Source organism: Ceratotherium simum, chromosome 13, assembly GCF_057802395.1.
Source record: "Ceratotherium simum simum isolate JZ-2026a chromosome 13, ASM5780239v1, whole genome shotgun sequence".
NCBI lineage: Eukaryota > Metazoa > Chordata > Mammalia > Perissodactyla > Rhinocerotidae > Ceratotherium > Ceratotherium simum.
Genome location: NC_141912.1, coordinates 25,929,471 through 25,949,678, shown reverse-complemented (window position 1 = coordinate 25,949,678; position 20,208 = coordinate 25,929,471). Strand labels below are relative to the sequence as shown.

Sequence of the window (20,208 nt, the reverse complement as noted above, 5' to 3'; positions counted from 1 at the left end):
CATCTTTATTCATAATTCATGTAGTCCTTTTAAGCAGAAAAGCCCCAGCCTTTCCAATGATTCCATCTTCCTCTTGACAAAAATAAGGGAAATTGCAGCTTCAACTTCAAGGAGCTGGGATGGAGTACTCACCATAGAATCTCAGCATACAGTGGCACATGCTCAGCACAGGCATCATCACTTTGATCTCAGCCACCAGCTTCCCTAGGGCCATGTTGTTCTGGAATCTTTTAATCTGAGAGGTGTAAAGACACTGGAAACATGTGAAAAGGCAATCTTGGTCCTCCAGCTCCAAATGCCTGAGGCAGGTGAAGCAGAAGTGTTTGCAGAATGTCAAACAGGGATCTTCAAAATAGTTCACGCAAATGAGATGCATTGATTCTTTTCTGAGTTTTCTACATGGTCACTGTTGAGGGTTGGGGGGATAGAAAGATGTGCAATTTTGATAAATCATGTAGATTTTTTATTTCATAGGAACTGACATTCATACATTAATATTTATAAAGAACGCCTCTCATGTGCATAATCATGTAATTGTATTCCAAGAAAGAGAAGAAATGGAGAGAGACAGAGACAGAGAAATCAATACTTTTAATAGGATATGTCTAATAATTCTCCAAAACTGTTCAAAGATTTAAAGTATAATTTTTTAAAAATAGCAAGAAATATGTTAGGGCACATGTGTACGGTGATGGATGGTAATAAGTCTTTGGGTGGTAAACATGATGTAGTCTACAAAGAAATCATACACACCTGAAACTTATAAAGGTTATAAACCAACGTTACCTCAATTAAAAAAAAAAAACTCATGCCGCACGCAAACTCATAGAAGCAGACAAACACACACATTTAAACGTGCATACAGCATGTCACGTTAAGTCCATATTTTAATTTCAAGCACATGTTCAAAAAGATATGAAAAGGAATTTGTAGCGCAGTCTCAAACATAATCAAAGAATAACAAATCCAAATATCCATCAATAGTGGGAGGACAAACCATGGAATTTATGCAGCAAATAAAATGAATGAAGTAACTCTACATGAAGCAACATGAATCAATCTCACAAATAAGCATTTGAGCAAAGACTTCATATTCACTGTGATCCTCATATTAGAATTCTAGAGGTATTCATTTGAACAACAGGCAAACTAATTCACGGTGATAGAAGTCAGGAGAGTAGTTGAGTTTGGGGATGAAGTAGGGATGGTATGTAGGGGTGGGTGGTACCAATGATTTCTGGCAAAATATAATGTTTTAAACTTTCTTAGAATAAGGTAGTCTTCGGAGTTGTTGACATTTTTCCAAGACTTATCTTTCAGTACAGTTATGATCAGTGTATGTTCTCTATGTAAGCTACATGTAAATCATCAAGAATATAAAAATATCTTTCAATAGTTAATTTAATGCCTTGCAGCTTCCCATGCACAGGGACTGTGCCTGTCCTATTTGCTTCAATGTTAGCAAGCCTAGCCAAAAGAGAATTCCCAAAATAAGTACTGATTGAATAAATAAGCTAGACTTCACTGTCTCCTCCTTGTGCACATTTATTTATTTATTTATTTATTTATTTATTTATTTATTTATGTTTATTATGGTAACATTGGTTTATAACATTGTATACATTTCAGGTGTACGTCATTATACTTCTATTTCTCCATGGATTACATCATGTTCTCAAGTTCACCACCCAAATACTAATTACAATCCATAACCACACACATGTGCCTAATTATCCCTTTCGCCATCCTCCCTCCCTCCTTCCCCTCTGGTAACCACCAATCCAATCTCTGTCTCTGTGTGTTTGTTGTTGCTATTATCTACTACTTAATGAGTGAGATCATTCGGTATTTGACCTTCTCTCTCTGGCTTATTTAACTTTACATAATACCCTTAATGTCCATCCATGTTGTCACAAATGGCTGCATTTCATCGTTTCTTATAGCTGAGTAGTATTCCATTGTGTATATATACCACATCTTCTTTATCCCTTCGTCCCTTGATGGGCACTTAGGTTGCTTCCAAGTCTTGGCTATTGCAAATAATGCTGCAATGAACATGGCAGTGCATATATCTTTTCAAGTTAGTGTTTTTGTTTGCTCCAGATAAATACCCAGAAGTGGAATTGTTGGCTCATACAGTTGTTCTATTTTTAATTTTTTGAGGCACTTCCATACTGTTTTCCATAGTGGCTGCACCAATTTACATTCCCACTAACAATGCACAAGGGTTCCCTTTTCTCCATATCCTTGCTAACACTTGTTATTTCTTTTCCTTTTGATAATAGCCATTCCAACAGGTGTGAGGTGATATCTCATTGTGGTTTTTATTTACATTTCCCTGATAATTAGAGTTGATGTACTTGTTGGTCATCTATATGTCTTCTTTGGAAGAATTTTTCATGTACCTGTTGGTCATCTATATGTCTTCTTTGGAAGAATATCTGTTCAGATCCTCTGTCCATTTTTTAATTGGATTGTTCATTTTTTGGTATTGAGTTTTATGAGTTCTCTTTAAAAAAAAATATTTTATCAAGGTCATATTGGCTGTGTGAGTTCTTTTGTCTGTTTTGGACATTAACCTCTTATCATATATATGATTTGTGAATATTTTCTCCCATTAAGTAGGTTGCCTTTTCATTTTGTTGGTTTCCTTTCTCTGAAGAAGCTTTTTGGTTTGATGTAGTCCTGCTTGTTGATATTTGCTTTTGTTGCCTTTGCTTTTGGTGTCCAATCCAGACTGATGTCAAGGAGCTTACTGCCTGTGTTTTCTTCCAGGAGTTTTATAGTTTCAGGTCTTCCATTCAAGCTTTAATCCATTTTGAGTTAATTTTTATGTACGGTATAAGATAGTGGTCCAGTTTCACCCTTTTATGTGGAACTGTCCAGTTTTCCCAACACCATTTATTCGAGAGACTGTCCTTTCCCCATTGTATATTCTTGGCTACTTTATTGTAAATTAATTGACAATATATGCATGGATTTATTTCTGGGCTCTCTATTCTGTTCTATTGATCTATGTGCCTGTTTTTTATGCTAATACCATACTGTTTTGATTACTATAGCTTTGTAATATAGTTTGAAATTAAGGAGCATGATGCTTCTAGCTTCACTCTTCTTTCTCAAGATTGCTTTGGCTATTTGGGGTCTTTGGTGGCCAATTGTATTTTTAATTTAAAGTGATTTCTACTGTACCTCCTGTTTCCTATCGGGCTTGACACGTAATTGGTTTTCAACAGGTATAATTGGGTTTAACAAAATTTTAATCGTTCTGTGACGTGGCACAAATATGGACTTTTTTAGGAGGATTTTCTTGGAGTTCTCATTAATTATGCCTCTAAAATATCCTCATGGTTGGACTCCCTTGAGTCCAACTCCAGCCACATTGGTTCTTTGAAATCAGTGTTATTTTTTTTTTCCTAAAAATATCCAGTGAAGAGATGTGTGTAACACAAATCCAATCCCACCTTGAAGCTAGACTATTTACTATAGCACTGTGTGCCTCCTTCCCCACAGCCCACACACTCCTCTTTGAAGGATAAGCTATGGTCAATGGTAGCTAGGTAAAGAAATAAAAAATTGAAATTGACTTCAAATTGGGGATTTCTTTTTAGGTATCCAACTCTGAAGATTCTCACCTGCATCTCAAAGACTCTGGTCTGGATCTGCCTTTTCATTGGGACAAGCAGGGTCACACCTTTCACCCACCTCCTGAAACACCTATCTTAACTTCTATCTCTTTGATTGGATTTCCACTAAAAAACAATGTAAGGGTGACATCAGCATCAGAGTGGAGTGGCTTGTTCCCTTTGTCTCTTCCCTCTAAGTTACAACCAGTAGGACATCAATTGACCAACAAAGGACTCCCTTCACAACACACCAGAATGTCTGAGAGGTCCATACATTTGTATATCTGAAGGTGGGTGGACTGGATCTCAAGGAGGCAGTGGAACTAGGAGATCAGCCCCCTCTCCCTCTTCCAATCGTGGCTACTCCAACACTGGCCCTTCCAGCAATGGGAGGCTGCATCCAAAACGTGGATACTCCTGGCTGTGATGGTGGGGCCCTGACCATAGGTTTCAAAAAGTGCACTGGTACCAGAGGCCACAGGCTGCAGGAGCAACAGTGAAACTTGAAGCTCAGCCTCTGTCCCTCCCCCAGCAGTGGTAGATGGTGCCAGCAAACTGAGGCTTGTGTAAATGCAGCTGCACTTGTGGCTTAGCCCCTCCCCCTCCCCTAGAAGTGGTGGGTAGCACCTGTGACCTGAGACTTCAGGAGCCACAGCAGTACCCAAGACACCAGGCCCCCAGTGGTGGCACCCCCATACTGGCACTACCAATAGTGGATGCTGCATACAAAACTGAAGGTCCCTGGCAGTGGCAGAAATATCCAGGAACTCAGTGCCCCCAGCGGCAGTGCTGCCAGCACATCCAGATAACCTGGGAGCAGCAGCACAGGTGGTGCACATGTTAGCAGTACCAAGCCTGTGAAGAGCCTGCTGAGAGCCAGTGGGTGAAAACAAGACCCAGGTGACCCTGGACGCAACAGAGGTGCTCATATCCTGGTGACCCCAGTGGCAACCCCCACAACTGCAGCAACAACATAAGCAGCAAGGCACCAGCAACCTTGGAGGCACGAGCAACAGAAGGAGGGCACTGACAACACCTCTAGTAGAGGCAGTGGAGAGTAGAAAGTGTAGACTCTCAAATAAAACCAGAAGCAGCTCAGAATCAAAGTAACCAAAGCCTTACCCATATAAAAAAGGTGTTTACTACCACAAATGTGCTGGCAGAGGAACATCACATCCAGTGCCATGAAGAACTACAGTAACACGATAGAACAGAAAGACAATGACAACTCTCCAGAAACCAAATTTGAAGTCACAGAAGATTGTGATCTAACTGGCAGAGAATTCAAAATAGCAATCATTAAGAAACTCAAAAAGTTACAAGAAAACTCAGAAAAAGTTCAATGAGCTCAGGAATAAAATTAATGAACAGAAGGAGTATTTCACCAAAGAGATTGAAACGCTAAAAAAACAAACAAACAGAAATTTTGGAGATAAAGAACATAATTAATGAAATGAAAAATAAAGTAGAAAGCATTGGAAATAGAGCAGACCATATGGGAGAGAGAATTTGCAAACTTGAAGATAGAAATCTAGAAATGATTCTTGTGGAAGAGGAGAGGGAGCTAAGATTTTTAAAAAAATGAAGAGATTCTACAAGAAATACCGGACTCAAATAGGAAAAACAACATAAGGATAATAGGTATTCCAGAAGAGAGAGGGAGAAAGAAGCAGAGAGCTTATTTAAAGAAATAATTGTGGAGAACTTCTTAAACCTGGAGAAGGATCTCGACATACAAGTACAGGAAGCTAATAGAACTCCTAATTATCTAAACTCAAAAAGACCTTCTCCAAGGCACATTATATTAAAACTGTGAAAAGTCCATGACAAAGAAATAATACTAAGGGCAGCCAGAGAGAAGAAACAACTTACAAAGGAACCACAATCAGTCTATCAGCAGATTTCTCAGCAGAAACTCTACAGGCCAGAAGAGAGTGGAATGATTTATTCAAAATATTTAAAGGCAAAAACTATAAGCCAAGAGTATCCTACTGAGGAAAGTTTATTTCAGATATGAAGTAGAAATAAAGGCTTTCCCAGATAAACAAAATCTGAGGAAGTTCATTGCCACTAGACCTGCCTTACAAGAAACGTTGAAAGGAGCCCTCCTACTTGAAATAAAAAGGCAAAGTTATACAAAGCTTTGAGTAAGGTGATAGACAGACAGAATCAGAAAATTGCAACTCTACATCATGATAGGTTAGTAAACACTTGTTTATAACATAAAGGCTAAAGGGAAAGAAAGCATCAAAAATAACTATAAACACTTCAACTTGGTAACAAACTCAAAATACAGAAAAAGATAATTTGTGGCAACAAAAATATAGAAGGGGAAGAGGAAAAGGACAGAACCTACATAGGCTAATGGAGATAAGTTGTTATCAGTATAAAAAAGCACTATCTTATCTATGAGATCTTTTATGTAAACCTCATGGTAACCATAAAACAAAAAATCAGAGCAGAGACACACCATAAAAAAGGGGAAATTGAGAAACATATCACAGAAAACCACCAAACTGAAATGGCAGACAGAAATATGAGGAAAAGGAAACAATGCAAATATACAACAACCAGAAAACTAAAGGTAAAATAGAAGTACTAAGCCCTCATACATTAATAATCACTCTAAATGTAAATGGATTGAATTCACCAATCAAAAGACAGAGTGGCTAGATAGCTGAAAAAACAAGACCAAACAATATTCTTCTTCCAGGATACCCATCTCAGCTCCAAAGACAAACATAGCTCAGAGTAAAGGGATAGAAGATGATACTCCAAGCAAATGGCAACCAAAGGAAGGTGAGTGTAGCCAAACTTACATTACACAAAATAGACTTCAAGCCAAAAAATATAACAAAAGCCAAAGATGCACATTATATAATGATAAAAGAGACATTCCACCAAGAAGACATAACACCTATTAATATATATGCATCTAACCTAGAAGCACAAAAGTATATAAAGCAACTATTAACAGACCTAATGGGAGAATTTGACAGCAATGCAATAGTAGTAGGGGAATTTAACACCCCACTTACATCAATGGATAGGTCATCCAGATAGAAGGTCAACAAAGAGACATTGACCTTAAATGAAACACTACACCAGATAGATTTAATAGATATAAATAGAACATTCCATTGAAAAGCAGCAGAAAACATATTCTTCTGAAGTGCACATGGAACATTCTCAAAGATAAACGATATGTTGGGAAACAAAACAAGCCTCAATAAATTTAAGAAGATTGAAATCATATCAAGCATCTTTTCTGACCACAATGGTATGAAACCAGAAATCATCTACAAGAAGAATGCTAGAAAAGTCACAAATATGTGGAGACTAAACAATATGCTGCTGAATAACTATTGAATCAGTGAAAAAATCAAAGTAGAAATCAAAAAATACCTGGAGACAAATGAAAATGAAAACATAACATACAAAAACTTATGGAATGCAGCAAAAGTAGTACTAAAAGGGAAGTTTATAGCAATACAGGCCTACCTCAACAAACAAGAAAAATCTCAAACAAACAATCTAACACTAGAAATAAAAGAATCAGAATAAGAAGAACAAACAAAGCCCAAAATCAGTAGAAGGAAGGAAATATAAAAAAATCAGAGCAGAAATAAATGACATAGAGGCACAAAAAAAAAAATAGAAAAGATCAATGAATCTAAGAGCTGGATCTTTGAAAAGATAAACAAAATTGACAAACCCTTAGCTAAACTCACTAAGAAAAAAAGAGAGAAGGCTCAAATAAATAAAATCAGAAATGAAAGAGGAGAAATTACAATGGCTACCACAGAAATACAAAGGATTATAAGAGAATATTATGAGAAGCTGTATGCCAACAAATTGGATAACCTTGAAGAAACAGATAAATTTATGGAACCATACAATCTCCCAAAATTGAATCAAGAAGAAATAGAGAATCTGCATAGACCAATCACAAGTAAGGAGATTCAAAAAGTAATCAAAATCTTTCCAAAAACAAAAGTCCAGGACCAGATGGCTACTTTGGAGAATTCTACCAAACATTCACGGATTTAATATTTATCCTTCTCAAACTCTTCCAAAAAATTGAAGAGGAAAGGAAACTTCCTAACTCATTTTATCAGGTCAACATTACTGTGACACCAAAACCAGAGAAGGACAACACAAAAAAGGAAAATTACAGGCCAATATCACTGATGAACAAAATACTAGCCAATTGGTTACAACGATACATTAAAAGGATTATATGCCATGATCAATTGTGATTTATTCCAGGGATGCAGGGATGATTCAACATCCACAAATAAATCAATGTGATACCACATTAATAAAATGAAAATAGAATCACTTGATCATCTCAATAGATGCAGAAAAAACATTTGACAAGACTTGTCATCCATTTATGATTAAAACTCTGAATAAAATGGGTATAGGAGGAAAGTACCTCAACACAATAAAGGCAATATACGGCAAACCACCAGCCAAAAACATACTCAACAGCGAAAAAATGAAAGCTATTCCTCTAAGAACAGGAACAAGACAAGGATGCCCACTCTCACCACTCCTATTCAACATAGTATTAGAAGTCCTAACTAGATAGAGCAAGTAGGCAAGAAAAGAAAATAAAAGGGATCCAAATTGGAAAGGAAGAAGTAAAACTGTCACTATTTGTGAATGACATGATTCTATATAAAGAAAACCCTAAAGAATCCACCAAAAACTATTAGAAATAATTAATGAATACAACAAAGTCACAGGGTACAAAATCAACATACAAAAATAAGTTGCCATTTCTACACACTAATGATGAACTAACAGAAAGACAAATCAAGAATATGATCCCATTTACAATTGCAACAAAAAGAATAAAATACTTAGGAATAAATTTAACCAAGGAGGTGAAAGACTTATACACTGAAAACTATAAGACATTATTGAAAGAAATTGAAGACGACACAAAAAAATGGAAAGATATTCCATGTTTATGGACTGGAAGAATAAACATAATTAAAATGTCCATATTACCTAAAGCAATCTACAGATTCAATGCAGTCACAATCAGAATCCCAATGACATTTTTCATGGAAATAGAACCACGAATCCTAAAATTTATCTGGAGCAATGAAAGACTCTGAATAATGAAAGCAATCCTGAGAAAAAAGAACAAAGCTGGAGGTATCACATGTCCTCATTTCAAAATATATGACAAAGCTATAGCAATCAAAACAGTATGGTACTGGCAGAAAAACAGACACACAGATCAACTGAACAGAATTGAGAGCCCAGAAATAAACCCACACATCTATGGACAGCTAATTTTTGACAAAGGAGCCAAGAAAATACAATGGAGAAAGGAAAGTCTCTTCAATAAATAGTTTTGGGAAAACTGGAAAACCACGTGTAAAAGAATGAAAGTAGACCATTATCTTATACCATACACAAAAATTAACTCAAAATGGATTAAAGACTTGAATGTAATACCTGAAACCATAAAACTCCTAGAAGAAAACTTAGGCAGTACGTTCTTCAACATCAGTCTTAGCAGTATCTTTTTGAATACCATCTCCTTTGTAAGGGAAACAAAAGAAAAAATAAACAAATGGGTCTACATTAAACTAAAAAGCTTCAGCAAAGCAAAGGAAACCATCAAAAAAATGAAAAGACAACCCAGCAACTGGGAGAAAATATTTGCAAATTATATATCCCATAATGAGTTAATTTCCAAACTACATAAAGAACTCATAAAAATCAACAACAAGAAAAATACAACCTGATCAAAAAATAGGCAAAGGATATAAACAGACATTTTCCAAAAGAAGATTTTCAGAGGGGCAGCAGGCATATGAAAAGATGTTCAACAACACTAATTATTAGAGAAATGCAAATCAAAATTACAATGAGATATCACTCACCTCCGTCAGAATGGCTATTATTAAAAAGCCAAGAAACAACAAGTGTTGGAAAGGATGTGGAGAAAAGGGAACCCTCATACACTGCTGGTGAGAATGCAAACTGGTAAAACCAATATGGAAAACAGTATGGGGATTTCTCAAAAAAATAAAAATAGAAATACCATATGATCCAGCTACTCCAATTCTGGGTATTTATCTAAAGAACATGAAAACACTAATTTGAAAATATATATGCACCCCTATGTTCACTGCAGCATGATTCACAATAGCCAAGAGTTGGAAGCAACCTAAGTGCCCATCAATGGATGAATGGATAAAGAAGATGTGATATGTATATATAACGGAATACTACTCAGACATAAAAAAAGATGAAATTGTGCCATTTGTGACAACATGGATGTTACCTTGAGGGTATTATGCTAAGTGAATAAAGTCAGACAGAGAAAGACAAAACTGCATGATTTCACTCGTATGTGGAAGACAAACAAACATAGATATGCAGAAGAGATTGGTGGTTACCAGAGGGGAAGGAGGTGGAGGGAGGGCGAAAGGGGTAAAGGCTCACATACGTATGGTGATGGATGGAAACTAGACTTTTGGTGGTGACCATGAAGCAGCCTATACGAAAGCTGAAAATAATGATGTACACATGAAATTTGCACAAACTTATAAATCAATGTGACCTCAATAAAATTTTAATAAATAAATAAAAATATAATAAAGAAATATACTTGTTCAATTGGAGTGATGTGTGTGTGTGTGCATTCATGTGTGGGAGTGTGTGTGTAAAATAGACATAGAGGGAAATAGTGATTGAAAAGGCTGGACACATGGAGATATGCTGGGAAAAACATTGTAGAGGCTTAAGAACCTTTGAAAAACTTTCAGGCAGTTGGCTTACATAATCAAAGTAAAATTTTAGGAAAGGGTTTTAATTTTGAATGCTGAAGAGGTTGGAAATGGGTAAACTGGAACTAGAGAGAAAGGAAAAGAAGTTATAAAGATATTAAAGGATTGAGGCATATTCTGTTAGCTCCAGAGAATAGCAGTAGCATGAGTGTTTCTGTATCTCCAGTGCCCAGTACACAGCCTGACACAGAATACATCTTCCATAAACATCACAGAATGGATGAAGGGATAGATGAATGAGAAGAAAGAGAAAGATTCTGGAGAGATTGTGCAGGAAAGATCTACAGTATTTGTCAAGACAGGGTGTAGAGATTATAGGGAGAAAAAGGAGTCAAAGGCACTTAAAAGTCTTAAACCCAGGTGGCAGACACAGAAGAGATTTGGAATTAATGTCTGATGAAGGGAAGAATAATCTACTCATTTATTCGTATTTGTTATATGAATGAATGACTGAATGAACTGGTATGGCGAAGAACAAATGAGACTAAGCTCTAGGTTAATGAAAAAACCCACATTTTCAATTTAGAAAAAATCAGCTCTCCATACCTGGTTTTGCTCTGTACCATCATGTGACCTGAGAAAAATGTTTCAGTTCCTCTGAGCTTCAGTTTCATCTGTAAAATGGGAAAAAATGATATTTAGGTTAGCTGAAAAGCAAAAGCAAACAACTTGCATAAAATTAATAAACTCTTAGACAATTTCTAGCACATTGTGCTCAAAGAGTTCTTGTACGTGGACTATTTTTTGCCTTTCAGGAAACTGCTCTCAAGATGTGATGAGAAAATTTAGTGAAGGTCTTTTGCCAACTGCTGATTTATTTGTTCATTTAGTTTGCAGTAACAGGCTTCTTGAAACACAAAAAGAGAACTGGAGGAATAGAATGTATTCATTGCAAATAAGATATGATTTTCCAGGCACAATGATTTTGTCCAAGGATCCAAGTAGAATATTTCCATCTGGGTGTTTTTCATTCCTTTTCAATCATTCTTAGGCTGTATTCCAGGTACCCAATTGTTGTTATCCTTCTCGCACCAGATCAGAGAGACAGCAAATGGAAAGAGAATGTCCCAGGAACCACTGCGGTGCTTTCTCCAGCCTGCAGATGCCTCCTTTCGTCCAGCCTTTAAGGGAAAGCAGCAGCAAAGTCTGATGTAACAAAGAGGAAGCTCTGGACAAGCTAGCCTTCAGAAATCCATCTGTGGAGGTCATTTTGGTAACATGCAAATAAGAAATGAAACAGCACATCATCTCCTTTCCACTCTCTAAGAGAAAATCAAGGAGGCAAAGGTGGAATCCTACAACCCATAAACAGATATGTCACCATTTTGTCACTGGTCCCACAAAAAATAAAGTGTCTTTAAGGATACTTTATCCAGAAAGGGTTAATGTACAGTCTACATTGTCACCATACTGGATGTGACTGTCTCCTTTTCCTTCCTCCAACTTCCAAGATCACAGAATGTAAAGATTTTTGGTCTACACAGTGTAAGAATTCTCACAAGCCTCATTAGTCAAATCCTCAAGCCCTCCGCATCCTGGCATCCTCTTGAAGAAGCAGAAGATAGAGGGACCATTTTAAGGCTTCACTGTTGGAGAACAGAAAGAAACTGGAAATTAAGGATCCATGCAGAAGAAAATAGTCAAAAGAAAATGAATGCAAAAGGAACCAGACTTTGAATTCTGTTCTATTTTTCACACAACGTTCAAATGGTTATCAGCTGTGACTGGGTTATAAGCAGAGTACAAAACATCCGTGGTCCTTACACCTTTGTTTGTTATTCATCAATTATAAAACAGAAAATTCTGTTTGGGAAAAATAGAAACTATACATTATAAATAAACTGCCATTCATCAGTAAAAATCAAAACATTGGCTAAGGCATAAAGAGAGAAAAATGAATTGATAGATGCAGAGGTTAATATTTTGCAAGTGTGATAGATCAGTTTATTGAATTATTAATTTGTACTTGATTGTCTATTCCCTAGCCTTACCTATTTTATGGCTTAATCTGATGCACTGAGGATACAGTGAGGTCAAAACAGTGATTGAACCTGAAGAAGCTTAAATTCTAGGGAAGAGAGAGAAAATTGGAAAAGAAAAACTTTCTAAGACATTTTCTAAACCACATAGTGTTTATGAGGAAGACGGAATAAGTTGATGTGGTAAATACTGAGTACGTGGCTTTAGATATGGAGGTGGTCTCAGTAGGAAAGTGATATTTGATTTGGGGACTGAGTGCCAAGAAGCAGACACCCTAGTAAGTCTGAGTTAAGATTAGAAGAGATATTATTCAGGAGGTGGCTCCTGAAGGAAGGGCCTCTGGAGACAGGTGGCAAACTTGCTCACACACAGCCCAGTTACCATATATCCACAGCAGAGCAAAAATGTAAGAAATTTTCCACCTCATTTGAAGACCACGTACCACATTCCTAAGCAAATGTTGGGTTTGCTGAAGGAGCATCCATTCACAGAGTCTCCAAGAGCATCAACCATGGGACTCTTTTTTTTTGTGTCTGAAGGAGTTTTGGCTCAGGTTGAAGGACAGGAACGTCTTTAAATGATGAGCAAAATGCAAGGACTGTTCCACACACAGCTTGGCAGAATCAGGACACTCTTTCTATTCTCCTCATGTTTTCGGGACTCATTGGGTTCTGAGTGCTAATGAGGATGAAACATATTTCCAACATTAGTTGCTGGGATATTTTCCATATTTTATTCAGACTTCAGCTACCTCTGCAAAGAGGAAAATTCTATTTTGGGTTCTATGTATGGAAAATAAACATCACCTGTTTTTTTTTTCATAATTTTTGAGGCACCTCTGAAGGTTTTCATCTCGAGTGCCATTACAGGTACTGTGATTGTTGAGTCTCAGCAGATAGATAAAGAATCTCCTTAAGGAAGAACTACAAAAAGATCCTACTCCTATTCTTCTTCCAGGAATTTTCTCTAAGAATTGCCATGGTTTCACAGTTTCTTATTTTCTGACAGTCTGGGTGTTAATGATCTCCTCCCAGATGCACGCTACTCAGAGACCTCGGACCCTCAAATACTCTTGCACATCTTGTCTCTCTGCGTGTCCCTCACCAGCCTTCTCTGTTTATTCCCAGGGTAATCAACCCCAGAAATCTCACCTGGAAATTAGTGGGGAGGCCTTCTTTTTACCAGGATTTTTGTGTCCGGAAACCAGGGTGGGTGGTCCACCCTCTCACTAGCCAAAAACTGAATCTAGAGATGAAAATACCCAGCACAGCTCAGTATAGATGATGTTCACTCTCTCCACAGGATTTTTCAGGTTTCCCTTCCTTGACCATAGCCCAATGACAGGGAATATTGGTCAAAGTCTGGGCCTGAGCTGACTTGTTTGTGACAAGAAAAGAACCAGAAATGTACAAATTGCCATTTTTTTTAAGGGGTCCAATATTTCCTGAGGTTATTTTCAAGAGAGAAGCTCTGAGGATTGCAGGTGCCTCTGAAGAAGAGACAAAGGAGCAAAACAGGAGAAAACAGGTGTCTTTTCCACTAGCTCTGAGTGCAAAGAAGGTGTTCTAACATTTCCTACTTCCCATGCTTAACCCTCTTTTTGACCTGTGGGACATGTCCTTCTAGACATGTGCCCTGAACAATTGAATGGGTCTAACCCTGTACCACAGAGTTACTTCACCGCCATTGAAGAGGATCTGCTGAGGGCAGAGCATCTCAAACATGACCTCAGCAAAAGCACAGTGAAAAACTATTGTTTCTGTCATGGAATGTGGGGAGAGCAAGACCAATAGTACGTGACCAAGCTAAGAATCTAGCTCTGAAACAGTTTTAATATTTTGAATTGCGAGAAGGCAAGTGAAGTTCCCAGCTGGCTGGGGTATCCAGTTGGAATTTTGGGACTCTCCCACAGGTCGTGTATCTCACCATAAAAACAAGATTGCAGTTGTTACCTGATTTTGGAAATATGGCCACCTAGGAGGAGGAGGAGTGGCAGCCTCTGTGGGCCTCACATCTGCACCATTATTCCCTACTGATGTGGCTCAGTTCACTGGGTAGTACTTGATACCTCCTCCAGTCTTCAAGAGAAAGGTAGCATCGGCATAGGAAGACACTAGGATACTGGGAGAAGAAAAATATATGGAGAGAAGGAGGAAGAATTTTTAAGAGACCATTGGAAACTGGAAAACACGGCTTTTACTCAGCATTTAATTTTAAAGAATTTAAGGAATGGTCAGGAAAGATCAAGAACAAAAGCATTGATGCTCTGGGAGTCAAAATACCTTCTCATTCTAATTTACTGTCTGAATTATTGAGATTTTGAGTTAGAAATAATGGGAAAGGTTTTTCTCCATCAAGAAAGACACACTAAATTTTATTCCTTCCTTTCTTTTTTGAGACCAATAGACAACAACTCTGGAGCATAGGCCTTTCAAATTGTGGATATGAAACCAAGTTGTTTCTCCCTATCACGGACATTCTGGTCAGATTCACTGCTTGACCATTTTGATCTCCTGAGCACTCACCCGTGTGCTTAGACTCTGCTATATGCTCAGATTATGCTCTTGCACAGCAGAGCTTCCTGCTTTTTCCAGAGAACACTCAATTTTTCAAGCTTGTTTAGGGTTTTTTTCTTACACAGGGACTATGTGAAAACTTAGAGGGAGGCTATTTTTTCCTGGAAGAGAACCCTGGTAGATTCTAACCTCATCTGTAAATCAATTCTTCATGCTTCTAATCAGCATCTATGATAGAAACTCAGTGTGAGGGGCCGGTATTACACAGGGAGAAGGCAACCAAAGTAGTAGCTGATGCTTACTACTCACTTCCTATTACTCTAACTCTGCTCTACATGGAGAATCACTCACTTCACATTTTCCATATGAAGAAACATATGAAGTATTTATCAGGTACCGCTATTCATCAAACTAAGCCCATCTGCCTCATGTGCAAAAAGTTCTCATAACCCTTAGTTGCCTTGATAGGTAAAAATTACTCTAGTAACAGTGTTAGAAAACCTTTGGGCACAAGGACTTCATCAAGTGAGAAGAAAGGAGAGACTACTAGGTATCTTCAAAGTGACGACTTTCCTGACCCTTACCCTGAAAGCTCAACGTGTCACCTCCACACTACAGACCCCCTTTATTGCCAAATGATTACCCCACAGTAAACATTATCACCTAGCTCATCATGCGTTTTTCTTATTTGATTCTTGTCTGTTTCTCTCACTCTTTTCAACTTGGATGTAGCTCCATGAGGAAGGGAATTTTTGTGTTTTAATTACTGTTGAATTACTGCACCCACAAGAGTCTATAGTAAGATGTGTGCTCAAGAAACATTTGTTGGATGATTAAAAGAATCAATGATTTTACACTTCCTCTCCGCCTTAACTGTGGTTTTGCAAAGTTGGAAGAGAAATTACTCCTGATTTTTCATCTGATGGAGAGGAAGAGCAAAAATATAGTATAGCTTGTAGTTTCTTACTAATGTAAATTTCTTCACCACTCATTTTACTCAATGCGCTGGGAAGCCCAACAAAGTACAAACCTGATCACACAATCTTCAGCAAATATTGGATGAGTCTTTGAATCTTTATCTGGCACATTTGCTAATTTTACTCTCTGTTTCTTTTTTTAGTGTACTTGACCTGTCCTTTCTCTTTAGCAAGATAACATTATGCCAGGCCGCTGTGAAAACACAGAAAAAAAAAAAAACAACAACAAAAACTTCTGCCCTCTCTGAGGCTTGAACTCAGGACCTTCAGATTATGAGACTGACGCGCTGCCAACTGCGCTAAGAGGGCAGCCTCCAACACTGCTTTGTATTTAAAGAAAAAAGAAAAATATTATTTTCCAAGCACCCATGCTTTATCAATTTCCAACTTTTAAAGAATACAATCAATACTACTTGAAAATCACTCCACAGAAATCAGTGCTGCAACTGAAGAATTTCACACCCAAGTGCAATGTAGTCCACACCTTTTTGGTATTCACTTAAAGATAGGACCATCTGGGCTGTGGGACTGGGGACATAGTGCCTGTTTTTTTGCTTTTGTGTTCTAATGATGTGGTTTTCTCCTGCCCTCAGAGATCTTAGTCATATTACAGCTTCCATGTTCTCCTTTGTGAAAAGAAACATAGGAAGTGCCCAGTTAACATGTATTAGTTCACTGATTGACTGACAGAATAAATGAATGAATGAGTGATTAAATAGTCCTCACATTTGTCTACAATCCATATTTTTGTCTTACTATCTATCTCTACTTACATCGACAGGATTGGAGACTTTTTCCCCGCTCAAACCGAAAACTGAACTTAATAAAGGTTGTCTGGTATTTTTTAGCCTGATGTGCCATTAATTATAGTAAGAGATTTGTCAAGATTATCTCATATAGTCCAATTGAATTTTGGCAGCAAAATTATGTATCATCATCTGCACTTTCCAGTATACTGGAGGCTCAGAGATGTTAAGTAATGTTCCTAGGGTCTCAGAGCTGCTAGGTGGCAAAGCCTTAATTGAGAAGCAGTTTTTTGGATTCCAAAACATGAGCTCTTTCATAGCTCCAGCTCGTGATTTGTCTGCCTGTTCTTCTCCACAGTAGCCCACTTGGCCAAATACCAAATATCTAATTCCCAACCTCCTCTGTGCCAGACTTTTGGGCTTAGACTTCTAAGTCAACCTTGACTCATTCTCCTTCTTCCAACACCACACCCATGACTTGCCAAATACTGAACAGTATTCTTGTGCAATTCTTTTGAATCTATCACTTCCTTTCTCTTCATTCAGTACATATTCATTGGAGAGCTGCTCTGTGCCAGGCACTGTAGTAGGTTCAGGTGATTCAGAAGGAATCTGATGGCCCCAGACTTCAAGAGATGGAAGGGACCATCCACTTCCAGTTTCCCTGGCATTTACAGCAAAATACCTCTTTCTAAAATATCAGTTTCATTCATGTCACTCTTTTGTACTCTGACCATACTTGATTTCTTAGTTTTGATATGATTTTGCTTTCTCTCACTCTAGCCCTTCTTTCTACCTACATTGTGAGTTTGCTCTATAACATCAATTAGATCCATGGGTGGATGGTGGTGTTTAGTTCTTCAATGTGTTTTCCCATTTGTTATCCATTAGATCTATCAATTAGTGAGAGAGGAGTGGTAATATCTACACGTGTTATTGTTGATTTTTATGTTCAAATTTATCAGTTTTTAAAAATGTGTTTGGCAGCTCTATGTCCAGAGGCACACATATTTAGGACAGTTATTTCTTTGGTGAGCTGACGCCTTATAATGATGTAACATCTCACATTATACGTGGAAATTTTCTTTGCTTTGTAATCAACTTTATCTGGTATTAATATATCCACTTCAGCTTTTTTTGATTAATGCTTGTGTGGTGTATCTTTTAGTATACTTCATTATCAGTTTTACATATAACTTTTAATCTTGTATATAACTTTTAATCTCACATATAACTGTATTAGAAGTGAGCTTCTTACAGTTAGCATATTTATTTTTCATACATTTTGACAATATTTAATGATTAATTGATGTGTTTAGATTATTTCCATATAATATTATTATTGATGAGTTTGCATATACATTTACTAATTATTATTTGTTAAAGATTTGTTCCCTTTGTTTTTCGTTCTTTTTTGTTTCTCTTCCTACCTTCTTTTTGCTTATTTAAACATTGATTGTAGGTAGTCTAGTGATTTCTATAAACATACTTAACATTTCACAGTATACTTATGTATACTTATGATTTTGTGACTTAGAATCATAAATCACCACTCATGTTAAATATAGAAACTTCCCTTTCATTTAGTCTCTTTACCATAACCCTTTTATGTTATGTATATAATATTCTAGATACAATGAAAACTATATCAAAGTTATAATTTTCACTTTCAATCATCAAACATACTTTAAAGAGATCAGGAGAAGAATAGTAGTCTATCATATATACCCAGATATTTCCTACTTCTGCTACTGTTTCTTCATTCCTAGTATTCTAAGTTTCCTTCTGGTATCATTTTTCTTGTCTCAATACCAGACTTACTAACCGTTTTCTAGCACTTCTGCTAGCAATGGATTCTCTGTTTACCTTCAAATGAGAATGTATTTCTTCCACATTTATGTCTGAAGGATATTTTGCTACACTTGGCATTGTGTGTTAACAAGTCTTCTCTTTCAGCGTTTACTAAATGTTATGTCATTTCTTTATGGGCCCCATGGTTTCTGATGAGAAATCCACAATTGTTCAGATTGTAGTTTCCCTTTCGTTTTCCTCTGTCTGTTTTCAAGAATTATTTTTCTCCTTTTTTTTCCAGCAATTTAATTGTGATATATCTGAGTGTGGATTTTTTTTTTTGGGTTTATCCTGCTTGAAGATTGCTGAACTTCTTGAATCTGGTTTATGTCTTTGGCCAAATTTGGAAAGTTTTGAGCCATTAATAATTCATTTTTTTTTTCTTTTTCACGGGCCTCTTTCTCCTCTTCTTTTGGGTCTCCAATGATGAGAATACATGACCTTTGTTATTTTTCTATTTGTCCCTGAGGCTCTGTCTGTATTTCAAGACACACTTTTCTCTATGTTACTTAGATTAAATAGTTAGTATTGTTCTATCTTCAAATGTACTGACTTTTTCTCAGTCATCTCTTGCTATTGAGACAATCCAGTGTTGTTGTTTATAATTTGCTTGATAACTCATTAATACATTTTTCAGTTCTCAAGTTTCAATTTGGATTTGTATCTTTCCATTGTCTGCTAAGACTTTCTAGCATTCCATTCATTTTCAAGAGATCTTGCTTCTAATTATTGGAGCATTTAATAATCGTTGTTTTAAAGTATTTGTCCATGATCACAACATCTGTGTCATCTCAGTACTGGTATCTGATGATTCTGTTTTCCAAGTGAATTAAGATTTTCTTTGTTCTTCATATGATGAATAATTTTGGATTATAACCTGGCCATTTTTGTTTATGTTATAAGACTTTGTGTCTCATTCATATCTTATGGAGACTATTGCAATTTTTGTTTTTGCAGGCACTTGACTGCCTTGTGTGCAAGTTCCGAGTACCAGCCAGCCTTCTATCTGTTGTAGTCTCAAAGTCCATTCCATTTTCAAAGCCTTTACCCTACTATTTGGAGATCTCTAGAGTGTGAGCAACCCAGCGGCCAGTGTGGACTTGGACAGTGGGCTATCACTTACTTCAGTTTTCAAAGACTATGGTATGGCGTTTAGGATCAAAGCCACTTCTTCCCAATTTGCAGGTGCGTCCAGGAGTTCACAAACAATCTTATGTGTTTACTTTTCACAGTGCTTTCCAATATTTTCTCGTTATCTGGGACTCGGCGTTTCAGTCTACTGCAACTGGCAAGAAAGCTGGGGCGTTATTCTCCCGGCTATGTCCTGTGTTCTCAGGATTGTACCACATTTAGGGACAAGCTGCAGGAAAAACGGAGAAGAGCAATTGGGTATGTTCCTTGGGATCATAACTTCTCTAAAGAGACAGAAAACAAATTATAAATTGAGAGTGGACGTATATACATGAGTACGCCAGTAAGAGGTCATATTTGTCCATAGGTCATAAACGAGAGAAACATCCAAATACCTACTGCGTTCAAAGTATCTAACACTTTGTCGTTCATTTCAATAGGTCGGCAGATTTGAGGTTGTCACCTGCAGATCCGAAGTGGAAGTTCTAAAAGCTGGAGAATGTGGGCATCGATCCCACCACCTCTCACATGCTAAGCGAGCGCTCTACCACCTGAGCTAATTCCCC

The 20,208-nt window shown here is 37.2% G+C and overlaps 2 non-coding genes across 2 annotated transcripts; both read right to left on the bottom strand.

The window, feature by feature from the left end:
- Positions 1–16,150: 16,150 nt before the first annotated feature.
- Positions 16,151–16,223, bottom strand: TRNAM-CAU (transfer RNA methionine (anticodon CAU)). The gene has a single exon. It is a non-coding gene; the product is annotated as a tRNA-Met (tRNA).
- Positions 16,224–20,135: 3,912 nt separating this feature from the next.
- On the bottom strand, positions 20,136–20,208 carry TRNAA-AGC (transfer RNA alanine (anticodon AGC)). The gene has a single exon. It is a non-coding gene; the product is annotated as a tRNA-Ala (tRNA).